This window comes from Equus przewalskii, chromosome X, assembly GCF_037783145.1.
Source record: "Equus przewalskii isolate Varuska chromosome X, EquPr2, whole genome shotgun sequence".
Lineage (NCBI taxonomy): Eukaryota > Metazoa > Chordata > Mammalia > Perissodactyla > Equidae > Equus > Equus przewalskii.
The window spans coordinates 46,148,231-46,163,321 of record NC_091863.1 but is presented as its reverse complement, the minus strand read 5'-3'; the positions used below and the strand labels follow the sequence as shown (position 1 = coordinate 46,163,321).

At 47.4% G+C, this 15,091-nt stretch overlaps 1 protein-coding gene and 1 long non-coding RNA gene across 2 annotated transcripts in view; both read right to left on the bottom strand.

Moving 5' to 3' along the window:
• NBDY (negative regulator of P-body association) overlaps positions 1-15,091 on the bottom strand; it is a 241,399-nt gene that overhangs the window by 9,172 nt on the left and 217,136 nt on the right. The gene's annotated exons all lie outside the window — the stretch shown is intronic.
• LOC139080950 (uncharacterized) lies at positions 1,860-13,725 on the bottom strand. Its single transcript, XR_011535841.1, has 2 exons — positions 13,014-13,725; positions 1,860-2,276 (listed from the first exon to the last, which is right to left on the bottom strand). It is a non-coding gene; the product is annotated as an uncharacterized lncRNA (long non-coding RNA).

Here is a 15,091-nt window from a genome sequence, read left to right as displayed (position 1 = left end):
ACAGGTATGCACCCAGAGACAAACTAGGGCATGTGCACAGACCAGCCAACTCCTCCATGCACAGGTGGAGACATTAGCAGAGCTGCCTGGCTGGTGGGCACCTGCCGCAGCAGGGGGCCAGAGCAAGAAGGGGCTCCAGGGTGCCATGTGAAAAGGGAGGTTGTAAATGTTCGGATCACTTCCTGTTAAAGCATCCCTGATAGTCTGATGATTACTTTGATTGCCACTCGTTCATCATCAGTGAGGCTCTTTGGTCTTGCCTATACATGTACAACGTTTGTTTTTCTTTTAATTTGATCTCATTCTTATTTTTCCACAAAAATAGAAAGCTGTTATGATTGTTGCTGTTATTACTATTATACAGTATTAGGTGTTCCTAAAAGAAATATAATTATGTTATTAATTTCCTTGATTGTTGCTTTATTTAAAAATGTTTTCTTTTAGAACATTTCAAACATTAAAAAGAGTAGAAAGAGGGGCTGGCCCGGTGGCCGAGTGGTTAAGTGTGCGCGCTCCACTTCGGCGGCACGGGTCTGTTCGGATCCTGGGGGCGGACATGGCACTGCTCATCCGGCCATGCTGAGGCGGCGACCCACGTGGGACAGCCAGAGGCACTCACAACTAGAATATACAACTGTGTACTGGGCGGGGGGGGGGGGGGGGCTTTGGGGAGAAGAAAAAAAAAGAAGGTTGGCAACAGTTGTTAGCTCAGATGCCAATCTTTAAAAGAAAAAAAGTAGAAAGAATCCTGTAACGAACCTTAGCGCACCCATTGCCCAGATTCACCAATGATCAACTCATAGGGTCTTTTTTCGCCTATAACCTCACCCACTTCCCCCACTTCCAGAGTATTCTGAAACATATCTATGATACCATTTCATCCACAAGTATTTCAGTAAGTATTTCTAAAAGATAAGGACGCTTTTAAAAAATTACAACCAGTTTCATTAGTTCTTTGCTTATTGATTTACTTGCTACTGGCTTTTGATATTTAAAAATTAGCCAAATCTTATTCTTGGTGGGATTTCATCATTGACTTTTATTTTTTGGTTTTAATTAAAAACATTTGTCAATAAATGAATGGCGCCTGACTACAGTTGAATTGAGTTGATTCATGAGAGGAAAATCTAGGCGTTTCTGGCTCCATCGTGGAGTGCTGCTTTCTTAAGAATGCAGAAGAACTCAAATTTGTTTTTTGAAAAACTCAATTTTCAGAAGTCACAAAGGTCTGCTGATCCCTTCAGTACTTTATCTTCAAGTAATTTCATTTTTGAGATGATAGTTCTTTTCCCATCAAAATGGACTTTTTGACTAAAGCTGGAAAATCAGGAGACTCACAAGACAAACACAGTTAGTCTCCCCTCCAAAAAAATCCAAGATGTCCCTAAATTTAAGCAATTTAATGAGGATTCTCTCAAATTTGGATTCAGCTGCCCAATGAGCCCTCTCTTTCTCTGCCTAAATGTTCGATTTGCATGGAAAAGTTATCAAAAGAAACTTCATTTCCCAGTAGGCTATGTTGGTCAACCGACCACAAAACACTCTATTACACAGAGAAAGATTTGGACTTTTTAAAGCACCCGGAGGTGCAAATCAAGAAACCGGGCTCTTTCATGAGATGAGTTAAAACATTCTTAGATGGAGCTCAACCAGCTAGTGACAGGGTTGCATAATTAGTAAGTAAAGCTAAGATGACCGTTCAGCAGAATCTCACATTAGCAGTCTGCCGGGAAATTGTCCACACTATATTTGAGACCCACGAGGTAAAGGGAATAGGAAAGGGGCCACTTTCAATTATTGTTATTAGGAGACACACTGACAACCGGTCAAAGGACATCAAGGCAACACTAACCCAGAAGTTCATCGAATCGAAAGGGTTTTCATTTCGTACTGATGCAATTCTGGATGTTGATTGACAATGCTTATAGTACTAGTCAGAAAGCCTGAAGAGAAATGCAAGAAGCACCAAAATAAACTAAGGTTGAAATATTCAAAAGGATACATGAGTATTCTGAAATATTGTGGAAACTTTGCGTAAGGTCGTGGACTGATGCTGCTGTTGAGAAGGCAGGAAGTTGACATGCGGAATTTGTTCTGAAAACGCAGAGATTCATTCATTCACTGAGGAGCCTCACCTATAAAAGTTTGCCTGAGGGGCCGGCCCGGTGGCGCAGCAGTCAAGTTCGCAAGTTCCGCTTCGGCGGCCTGGGGTTCGCTGGTTCGGATCCCGGGTGTGGACCTAGCCTTGCTTGTCAAGCCATGCTGTGGCAGGCGTCCTACACATAAAGTTAGAGGAAGATGGGCACAGATGTTAGCTCAGGGCCAGTCTTCCTCAAAAAAAAAAAAAAAAGTTTGCCTGAAGGTCTCATTTCCACAGTAAATGATGCTAGGTGAAGTTAATAAGATCCAGGGCACTACCCACGCGCTTGTCAGCTTTTCGCGAAGCACTGGGATCAGTATCCCATTCTCCATCGTTTTAAACCTAAGTGTGTAAGGATTTTGTGAACGATTCTCACTTTGCTGATTTGATGCTTACTGGCTTCAACAAATGGCTCTTTGAGCACATGAACAAAATGACAGCAAAAATTTTGAAGACAGTCAAAAATATATGAAAGTATACCGACGAGGTTTACGGATTTGAAGCCAAACTTCAATTTAGAGGAAATGAGGCCAAGTATGGTTCCTGGGTGAGGTTTAGTCGGTGTTATAAGTTCAACACTAAAGAAGACTTATTAGGATGAGTAGAACAATGTGTCTACTTAGGGGAAAAGCTTCATCGTTATTTTTAAATACTCAAAACGAAAATTTTCTGTTGGATTCAAAATTCATGAGCATTTGTTACAAGGAATTTCAACATCACATCTGATTGAAAGAAAAGAAAGAAGCATTAGATTTAAAGAAGGTTTCACCTTTGATGTACAAATTTCAAAGACTATGAATTATCCAAGTTCTGATTATTGACGAGAAAGGAGTTTTAATCAATAAAAAAAATACCCTTTGACCATTTGCTGTCACCTACTTATGCAAGCAGTTTCCTGTTGAGGGTAACTACCAAGAAATAGAAGAGATCATGTAGCTATTTCGAGCATAAAACCTGGGTCTCTGCCTGGCCTTGGCAAGAACCAGTAAGTTATAAAAGGGAGGTGAAAAAGGGAGGCACGAACAAGCAGTTGTTCCATTTCTTAAGAAAATTTGGTATGGTATGAAAGCATCAGCCATATTCAACACTAGAAACTGCATCTGATGCTTCAGAGAAGCCAAAATGGTACCTGATGACCCCAAAGCTTGTGCTTTTGAGGTAAGCTTTGCTGGCCTGCAGGACCATGCAGCTGTATTTCACACATTCCAGCTGATTACTGAAGACATTAGGGCAAACTGTGTCTCAACAAGCTCCACGGAATGGATCTTACTTTCGACAACATGCCTTCCAAGATTGAGAAGTGGCAGGTCACGATGGAAGTTTATATCCGTGCTGAAACTACTAATGGTTATTTGCTTCATTTGTTTTGTTTGGGTTTTTACCGAGAAACACAATAACGATGTAGAAGATCTATGCTCAGTACCAACTGATTTACCTAATCATGATGAAAATGGCCACAAGTGAATCAAATGACCATGAAATAAATCAAGGCAGTCATGACCAGAGGCTCAGAAGAAGTGGGCACGAACGTTGACCACTACAAATTTGCACGAGTGAATAAAAACTTATGCTTACAGAAGTGAACTCAAGTGTGCTATGACAAAATTCTGAAAAGATTTCATTGGGAAGTTATATACAAATTCAATATTTAATGACTCTCTGAAAACTTCGCATTTTTGTTTTTCTTACCACAATTGGTATAACGAAAAGAAAATGTAAAGAAGTCCTTTTCATCAAACCCCAGTACCCCTAAATCCTCTTCGGTTTACTCCAGTGCGCCATACAAATATTTCACCTTTTCTGTGTGCCTGGCTGTGAATGCCCTAACACATTCACATCTAGTCATATTGCATAGACACACTAGCACACGTGGACAGATATGTGCCCACAGGCACACGTGTTACATGGAGATTTGAATTTGCACTTACATCCAGACTCACACCAGCTGATAAGTGCAATCAGGTGCTCATACACACACGTACACACATACTTCCTCTTCTACACAGAAATGGTTAGGTGTGTGTGTAGGTGCCCACCTACCGGCAAATCATGCAAAGATATACAAAACACACACACACGCACACACACAGATATAACCACTCTTTTATAGAAATACAGGCCTAGGCAGAGACATATTCGCCATTCACATGGGCACATGCAGACACATACACCTACAAACCAAATCACATGGTCCTGCATGCTTTCAGACACAATTGTGTGCACAGACATCAGAACTGACATTCAGATACAGGGCAAGTCCTGTGCACATCCTACAGATCCAGGCCCTACCCACTCCAGGCTCTTACACTAAAAGATTAAAACCCACTAGCTTATACAAACCCTGCCCTGGCACACATACATATGAACACAGTATATAAATCTGCCCTGGCACACATACACATACACATACACACAGTAAAGATATGCTCACACACACAGACACATTGCTCAGGCTCACTGCTACAGACAGAGGCAGGCAGGCGTGTAGAGCAATGCAGGCTCATGCATACACATCCACATAGCCACCAATGCTTGTGAACACAGACAGACACAAAGCCTCAGATGCACACACCCATTTACACCTACATATAAACTCACATGTCACAGATATACACATCCTAGTACATGGCCATATAGGCACAAATCCTTTATACAAACACACACACACACACACACATCACGTATAAACCTGGATACCAACCTTCTTACATTTGCAGACACTCACAATAGAGATTGACGTGCGTGCTCACGTATGCAGACATACTGGCAATGCAGGGTAACACCTGAACTCACATGGACACAACACTATCACAGACACAGATGTGTGCACTCATACACCCGGATTTGCACACACTGGGAAATACACACACAGGGCCAAACTCCCTCCATTGACCTCCTGGACACACACTTCCTTTCTCAGACACCCCTGGTTTTATACACACACTGGGACACATATAAGTATAAAACAAGTTTTATGTACAAGCACCCTCTCACATACACACAGGATCTGCTCATTCTCTCACATACACATGGAGACAGCTAACGTGGCAAATACGCACATAGAAACTACCCCATTCACACTTGCAGATGGACACACACTGTTACTTACACATCAGCACATCAATAATTACGTACTAGGTAACACCTTATATGGCACAGAGGACTCATTATGTGCCTGGCACTGTCCTAAGCACTTTTCAAATATTAACTCATCCAAACCTCACCCTACGAGATAGGTGGTATTATTACTCCTACTTGACAGATAAGGAACTGGGGCTTCGTTGAGGTTAGGTGACTTGCCCAAAGCCGCACAGCTAATACACGGCAGAACTAGAATGCAAACCAAGAGCCTGGCTCCAGAGACCTTGCAGATCCAACTTACTCACATGCAGAAGCACATTCACTTCATACACATACACAGATACACACCACTCTAGCACAAGCACATGCAATGCACACACAAGCCATGTATTGACACACTCAGCTGCAAACAGCCACACACATGCACACACAGACACAAACATGGACATGCTCACATTTACAGACACTCCAGCCGAAGTATATATGCCCTAGGAAAGATACACACATTCATAAACACGCCCATAAACACACAGCCCACTCAGATACACCCACACTATCAAACACACAAAACACCCAGATGTACCACCTACACACCAACCAGAGAAATCCACACTCACATACAGATACACCCATATTCTCAGATACATTCCCCACCCAAACACACCCAAACACTCTCACACACACTATCCAGATAAACTCACATGCACACCTCCCCACCCAGATACACTCACATTCACACACTCCGCACAGATTCACCTATACACTCTCTCTTTTACACACCACCCAGATACACCCTATCTCTCTCTCAAACACCACCCAGAGGGAACCCCACACATCCTGCTTAGATAAACCCACTCTCACATGCCCCAACCCAGATAGGTGCACATTCTTTTTCTTACACACACTATTTGGATATACCCAATTTCACACACATACCCAATACTGATACAGCCACACTCTCTCACACACATCCCGTCCAAACATACCCATCCTTGTACACACACACATCAAATACACCTACAGTCACAGGCACTACACCCAGATACAGCCACACTTATTCAAACTCCCAACTCAGTACACCCACACTCTCACATACACCATTCAGATACACTCAAACTTGCACACATTCCCAACCCAGAACCCTCATACCCGACCCAGGCACAACTAAAACCTCTCTCACACACAGTATCAAGACACACACCCACGGTGACACACACACCACTCAAAGACACTACACTTGCACACACTCCACCCAGCTAATCACACCCACAAATTCCCAACCCAAATACATCCACACACACAGACACCCACGTACACATAATCCAGAGACACCCACTCACACACAAATCCTATCCACATTCGCTCACTTTCTCTGTCTCTCTGTCTCTGTCTGTATGTCTCTCTCTCTCACACACACACCCCAAGCACAGCTCCACTCACCCAGCCCCACCCAGATACGTTCACCCTCTCACACATACACACACCATCCAGATTCATCCCATACGGACCACTGAGATACACTCACACCCACACACATCATCTAGATGCACACCACCATCTAGATACATTTGCATTAACATCCCGCCCAGATATATCCAGCTCTCACACATGCCATCCAGGTGCACCTCCCCAGATACTCCATTGACCAGATACATCCATGCTCTCATCCCCTCCACACTACCCAGATGCACACACACTCCAAACACACTTCCCACCCAGATATGCCCCCCAAATTCTCTCTTTCACACACCCTATCCAGTTATACACACACATACCCAGGTGCATATACACCCAGATATACAACAAAAACTTTCACAACACACCATCCAGATATACCTTACTACACACTCGGCCACCCAAATACACCCATGCTCTCACGCACCCACCATCCAGATACACCCACATTCAAACACACTTCACCCAAAATACACCCACACACTGTCTCACACACAGCCCAGACATACCCCGACACCCTCTCTCACATATCATCCACATGCATCCACATCTCACCCACACGTCATCCAGATACACCCACTCACACCTCCAATACACTCACACTCACCTCCCAACCCAGTTAAACCCAAACACTTACACCTCATCCAGATATATCTACGTACTCCTCCCACCTGATACATCCGTGCTCTCATACACCCACACTCAGAAACACCTCACTCTCTCTTACACAGACACACAATCCATATCCCCTCTCTCTTAATCATCGTCATCCAGAATACCCACATTCCACACACACAATGCAGATACACCCATACTTTCTCACACACCCCCACACACCATCCCCAGATACCCCCAATTGTATACACACTCACACTCCCACCCTCACCCCGACGTACCCAAATTCTCTCTCTTCACACACACACACACACACACACACACACAACATCTAGGCACTACAGGTACATCTAGGTACATCTAGGTGTACTCCATCACACGCTTTCATTGCCTAGATACACTTGTGCTCTCACCCACCTACACACCATCCAGATATACCCATATTTGAATGCCCTCCACCCCCAAACGCCCATACTCCCTCATACACATACTCTACCTAGGAATACCCACACTCTCTCTTACACACACAACACAGATACATCCACACTATCAAACACATACATTGCCCAGATATCTCCCCACTCTCTCCTGCACCATCCAGCTATACCCATACCCACGTATCCCTCAAATATTCACATCCTCACACATCTTTCCACCCAGACACACCCAAACTCTCACTCATACCATCCTCCACTCAAATAGGCCGATGCTCTCATAGTACCTCACAAATGTACCATTAACACACACCCACACTCACACCTGCCCCTCCCAGATATACCCAAATGTCTTACATACACACTCCACCCAGAAACACCCGGGCTCTCTCTTACATACATACAACTCAGACCCCTTCTCTCGCTCTCTCTGTCTCTCTCTCTCTCTCATTCTCTCTCTCACCAAATATAACACCCTTTTCTACACACACACACACCCTACTCTACCCAGATATACCTTCACTTATACATATATATTCACATCTAGGTTTCTGCCTGGACGGCATAATTCGGGTGCTCTCCGTGAAAACCATTTATCAACCCTAGACACCATACAATGCCATTTTGTCCTGGGTCTTTGATGGGGAGGGGAAGGGAAGGGAAGGGAAGTCTTTGTCTTTCAAAAAATCCTTTCCTAAAGAGGTGACAGGCCCCCTTCCCTAGTAGGACATCAGCCATGATTGGTTCCCACTTCTTGAATGTGAATGATGACAGGAATTATCCTGAGACCCACACAAAAGCCCAGCACGTGGTCAAAGTCAGAGAGGCTCCAGAAGAGGTTCATGGATTGCTCGGGTGTTATAGTTTGCAATCCTGTAGGATGTCTACAAGTTAGAGGCAGACATGGTCTAGCAGGGTGCCAGTGACTCAGACATGCACATAAACACACGCTTGGGTGTGCATAGCATCACACAGACTCATAAGTACCCTCCCTTATCATCTCCTCAGGGATAAGGTCTATCTGCATAGGGCCAAGGCCAAATATTTCTCTCACACACATACCATCAGATAGGCACATGCACAAATACCTACACTCATCCCTATACATAGGCACACTCACAGCAATGCACACTCGCACTGCACATGGTCCCACACGTTCACATCCATTTACTCTCAAACATAGGCATGCATGCATGGCATACCTTCATATGACATAATGTCCATGAAGGACATACATTTACTCACAAACACAGGTGTACACACAGGCATACTTACACACGACCACAGTCAGGCAGACTCTGTATCACACCTAACGAGACAATGAACAAACATAACACATAGAGGTGAGCTCCCAAATGTATACACACACACACACACCTGGACATGACCACATAAGCATATTCACACACACTCACACATGGGTGTACGCACACACATAAATGCTCAGATGTGCACATGCTTGTCAATGAGATGATGTCTGCATATACAGACATTCTAACACACATAGACTTATACACACAACCGGGCATGTCCGCCTCTGAGCACATTCACATGCTTATAGACTTGTACATCATTTGTTCCTATATGCACACAATCAGACATGGAGACACAAATGTACTTACAAAACATACTCACACAATCATGGCCAGATATGCACACCTTATACATTTGCACACGTGCATACACCCATATGAGAAACTACGCAAACAAAAGAAGATTCATTTACACTCACATTCCCGGACAGACTTGGACACAAAGGTATGTTCACATACACGCACACATAGAAGAGCAGTCACATATTCTCACGCACTTGTACATCTGCACGAGAAGAACTGATAACACTCAGCACAGACATACACATGTAAGACATCCTCATACCACACACACACATACACTCAAACACACTTATAGGCCCAGAGTGGCACAGACATACATTCACTTACACTGTTCTACAACATATGCTCCAGAACAAACAATGGTATATAAACACAAACACACATATGCAAATAATTAGAGCCGTACAAACTGGTACATTCACACACCTGTACCTGCAGACAGGCACGCGCACAGGCATATTCACATGCACACGCACGTGTGCATGCACACACACACTTAGATGTGCATGAACACACAAATATACAAACATGTTCACTCAAATTGCGTACAGCCAGATGTTCACACATACTAGCAGATACACATACATATACACTCACAGTCACTTCACAGGCATATCCACACTCACATATTCACACTCATACTCAGAAATCCAAACAAAACACATAATCAGACACGTGCACCCAAGTATTATGAAACATAGTTACTCATGCATATCACAATGAGACATGTACTCACATATAACAGTGTATCCACAAACATAATTAGACATGTACACAAATGCATCTATTCACCTGTGTACACAGTCTTCTGTGCATATGTATACAACCCACCCCACATCCATACCCATATACATAGTCAGATGTGCACACATAGGCATATCCACAAAATATATTTTCATGAACAAAACATGTACTCACACACTCTCCCTTACTCACACAATTAGTTCTCCTTATACTAGTGTGACCATCTACACTAACATTTCCCTAATCAGATGTGGACCCATAAGCCTGTCTACAGACAATATCTCCCCAAACATGCACACCCATAATTCAAAATGCTAGAGAGCCCACATGGACATTCACACATAGGCCTACTCATACATATACATGACAGACCCACCCACACAGAAGCATGTTCACACACACATACCCTCCCATGCATGCATGGACACACACACAGATGCCCTTACACTCACAAACGCACCATTTAGATGCACCTAACTCATATGTACACATAAACACACATGAATATACACAATCCGCTACAACTAGGCATTCACCTAATTGGATATGCATACCCAGGCATTCTGAAACCCTCATACTCATACATATACAATCAGACATGTACACTCAAAGACAAATTGATACCACACACATATACAACCAGACATTCAACAGGCCTGTTGGCTCAGAGAAATACACCCTCACTGAGGCTCAGAATCAAACATACCTATTTGCTCACCCAGACAGACATGCAAAGTCATACCCACTCCCCTACACACACACAAACCTACCCAGACACCCATACACTCACATACACCATCACATAGCCTGTTCACACACACAGACATATACACACCCACAGTGCCCATGAACAGACACACACACACAGACTGCGCACACAGCTACACACCTTCAGTTGCACATACAGTATACACCCATGCTCAGGCCCAGATGCCTCTGGACCACAGGTTGGGTCCTCTCCCTTCCACATCAAATGCTTCTTCAGAAAAGTCTACTCTACACTCCAAAGCCCCATCGCTCCTTGCCCCCACAGAGGAGGTAGTGTTCTGGGCCTCAGCCTTTCTCCTCCTCCTACTCCTCCCCTGGCCTTGAGGACCCTCTGCCAGCCACACTCCCTCACTCAGTTTTTCACCACGTCTCCGCACCCAGAAACCAGCCAGTAACCCCCACTGTACCCCTAGCCCAGGCTCTTGGTTAGCAACTCCCTGCGAACTGTCCCCCACAGGTCTGGCTGCTGCATGGGCCACACCCCAGCTCTCCCCGAAGCCCTGCGATCTCAGAAGCTTCAGCCTTATCTACAGGCCCTGCCAACCACTGACCACAGGCCAAACTCTTGCCAAGTCTCCCCTCAACAGGGAGACGCATACATCGTCAGGGCCAGAAATGCTGCAGGCTGCAAGCCAGACCTCTGTTAGCTCATGGGGGCCTCAAGCCTCTGTGCGTGTGTGTGTGTGTGCACAGACAGGAGCAAGTGCAGGGAAAGGAGCCTGGAGTGGGGTAGGGGCAGGAGCTCTGCCCACAGCTACCACTTGTAACTTCCTACAAATGAGGTGGAACAACATAGAACTGCTCCTACCTCCCCTCCACTCCCCTCACCATTTGCCTACCTGCTGTCCTCCCCAGATCTCTACCAAGAGCCTGAAGAAGAGGGGCCAGTCCCTCCCCCAAATAATCAATAGCGGCATTAATCATGAATAACCGGCAACAATATTGACCATGAGCTTTGCTGACATTGCTGAAGGGCCACTTCTAGGCACATCCTTTATTTACACACACCAACTCATCTGGTCACTACACACACTCATGATGGAAGAGTTACCAGTCTCTTTGACAGATGGGAAAACCAAGATTCAGTAAGTAGCATACTTTCACTCAAGTTGCAGAGCTAGTAGCGGCAGGAAGTGTCCCTGGAGAATCCATGTTCTCCATGAACCAGGCTTTCTTGCCCCTCCAGACATAGGGACCACTGGCGACATGCACAAGGCCATAAGCTCTGGGGGTCCCAGATACAACGTGGGTGTCTGAAACAGAGATAGACAGCCTTGTGATGGAGGCTGGGGACCACCATGTTGTGCCTGGCCCCTGCAGGTTGTTGTGTGACATGGTCCTTGCCCCCACAGAGCCATCAGGCAGCCTAGGGCCTGGAAGTGCTCCCCACCCCACCTCACCTTCCTTTCAGCCCTACAGTGACTTCCTCCCCTTTACCCGGGAATCACAGCAATATCTTCGGTAGCGAGTGAGCAAAAGTCTGCTACCTGTAGGGAGAGACAGGAGAAGAAAAGGAAGGAAGGAAGGAAGGAAGGAAGGAAGGAAAGCAAGAAAGAAAAGGGGGAGGGAAGGAAGGAAGGCAAGCAAAGGAACGGAAAGGGGGGAGGGAAGAAGAAGTGGAGGGTGGTCTGGGCTGGGAGCAGCTTCTCTATCATGTCTACCCACCTGCCTGCTCACACACACACACACACAGACACACACACACCCTGCATGCAGGCCAAGGAACCTGGAGGAGAGTGGAGGAGGAGGGAAAGGGAGAGGAGGCAGCTGCAGGAGGCTGAGCCTGCCCGGGGTGCAGGCATTGTGAGGAGAGCACGGCCCGGCTCCCAGGCGTGCCTTCCACAGCTAGCACATGAGGAAATATTAACACAGCCTGGTGCCCAACCGCGACCATAATGATAAAAACAGACCCTGTGCGAGGAAACAGGTGGTGGTCCCCTTTCTCATGGGACATTTGGGACTGAGAAAGATGAGGGTGGCTACAGGACTCTCCAGGTTTGGGTGCCCAAGTAGCCCTTGCGATGGAGCAGAAAGAGAGAGACTAACAGAGTCAGAGAGAGACAGAGAGCAAGGCAGTGATGGAGACTCTGAAATATGTGTGGGGAGACAGAAGAGAAGTCCCAGCCCCCCACCCTTGGTGGAAGGATGCTGACTACTTACCTGGGCTCTCTCAGCAGGGCTGTCTTGGAATCCAAGGAGGGGGCCTCAAGACGTCTGACCCAGGATGAATCACAGCCCGGGCCACACTGTGGGACCCTCAGCGATCTGGCTGGCCAGTGACACTCTTGCTCCTGTTGCCGTGGATACAGTTGGGCTGGTCTAGATTGCAGACATCAGGGGAAGCAGGCACCGGAGGGGTGCACTGGGCAGGGCTGCGGGTGTTGGAGAACACCAGGTGGGCAGCACATAGCCTTGGGGTGCCCAGCTAGCTGGCAGGTGGGGATCTGGGCAGGTGCTTCCCCCACTACACAGTCCCACCCCCATCTTCGTGCCACTGCCAAGCTGGGAGGGCGGCCAGCGCTGGCCCCTACGACCCGTCTGCCCGCCTGGCTATTGGTCCCCCCTGCTTCCCTGTCTGCCTGCCGGCTGCTGCCTTTTGTCCTCAGAAGACACGGTCCCCGCGGGGCCTCTGCCAAGCCTCTAGCAGATGCTCAGGGTCCAGGGCTCCTCCCTGGGAGCACTCGCGCCATGGCCTGGGAGAGCCCCAGGTTGAGGGGGCTCTCATCCAGGCTCACCCCGCTCCCCAGGCTGGGCGGGGATGGGAAACAGGAGTAGGTCCACAGCCAGAGGCAGCAGCAGAGGTGGTGTTGGGGAGGGGATGGACGCCAGAAAGAGGGGGTGGGGTGGAGAGAGAGGCTGGCCTGAGAGCTGTGTCCCGGGTTTTAGATCCGGGTTGAGGAGGGTGGCTCAGAGCATCCGAGGGGGGGGTCCTGATGCAAAACAAGGGCACCATGGGCACGCCGGAGGGACCCTCCTGGCCTGGAAACCACCCCGGCTCACACAAATCCAGGTCCCAAGATGCTAGGGACACCCAGCCTGGATGGGGCATCAGCAGAGAGCCCGGGGTCCTAAGCTGGACCCCATCCGGCCTGTCCGTCCCCCCTCTCCTCGATTTGCACGGTCCCTGCCTCAGGGACGGGCGGAGGAGGGAGGGAGGCAGGGAAAGAGAGGGAGGCAAGGAGGGAGGCTGAGCAGGCAGGGAGACTCCCAGCCACCAGCCTGGTCCTCCCTGGGGCGGGGCGGGGAAGGGGGCTGGTGAGGCCGAGGAGCAGCCGGCTGGCTGGCTGGCTGGCCGACTGGGTGGGGATGCTGGCGTGGCGGCTGTGCTGCCAGGACAAAAGCTGACTGAGGAGGTCAGACTCCAGCCTTTCTGAGATGCTTGAGAGAGGCACACCGTAGAGGTGGGGAGAGGTGGCCAAGAGGCTGCGGAAAGAGCAACCCACGTGGGCTACAAGTGCAGAGGAGGCCGGAGGTGGGCAGCCTGGGGTCAGGGTCGGGGCAGAAAGGTCCTGTGGAAGTTTCTCAAAAGCTTTGAGATGGGAGGGATACTTGGAGCTCTGAGAGGTAGGACAGGTAACCTTATTTAAATAGAATGGGTTCTACGGGCATTTTCGCAGCAAGGCCTGGAGGTGGGCTGGGGGGCCGGTGGCAGGGACCTCTGCCCAGCTCTGAACAGCCCCTCTCAGAATATCTCCCAGTGCCACCCCTGCTTCCTCTGGGCCAGTAGACAGGCACAGACTCACACTTAATGCCATGTTCCAGGACAACAGAATGGGACAGGCAAGAAGAAAGCCTGGTGGGCAGAGATTTGAGGATAAGGAAAAAATGTTTCTGTCCTGAATGGATTAAATTGGGGCCAAATGACGCCGTAGTGGTTCCCCTAATTTATAGCATTCAGGAATTCCAATTCTCTTGATATGAGTAACTTTCTTTTATCTCCTTTCTTCCATCATCCGTTGGTTCACCCATTTCTTAAGCACGGCTTTATGCTAGCTAGGCCCAGTGGTGGGCACTGGCAATACAGGTGAATCAGACTTGCTCTCTGCCCTTAGGAGACCCTTGCTCTACCACCAAACTGTGGTCCTGCAACTCACCTGTACCTGAATCCCCTGGAGAGCTTGTGAAATGTGGATCCTCGAGCCTACCTCCCAGAAATACTAATCTAGGAGCTTGGAGATGAGGCTCCAAAACCTGTATTTTGACAAGGACCTCAAAATGTTTATTATTATGCTCACTGA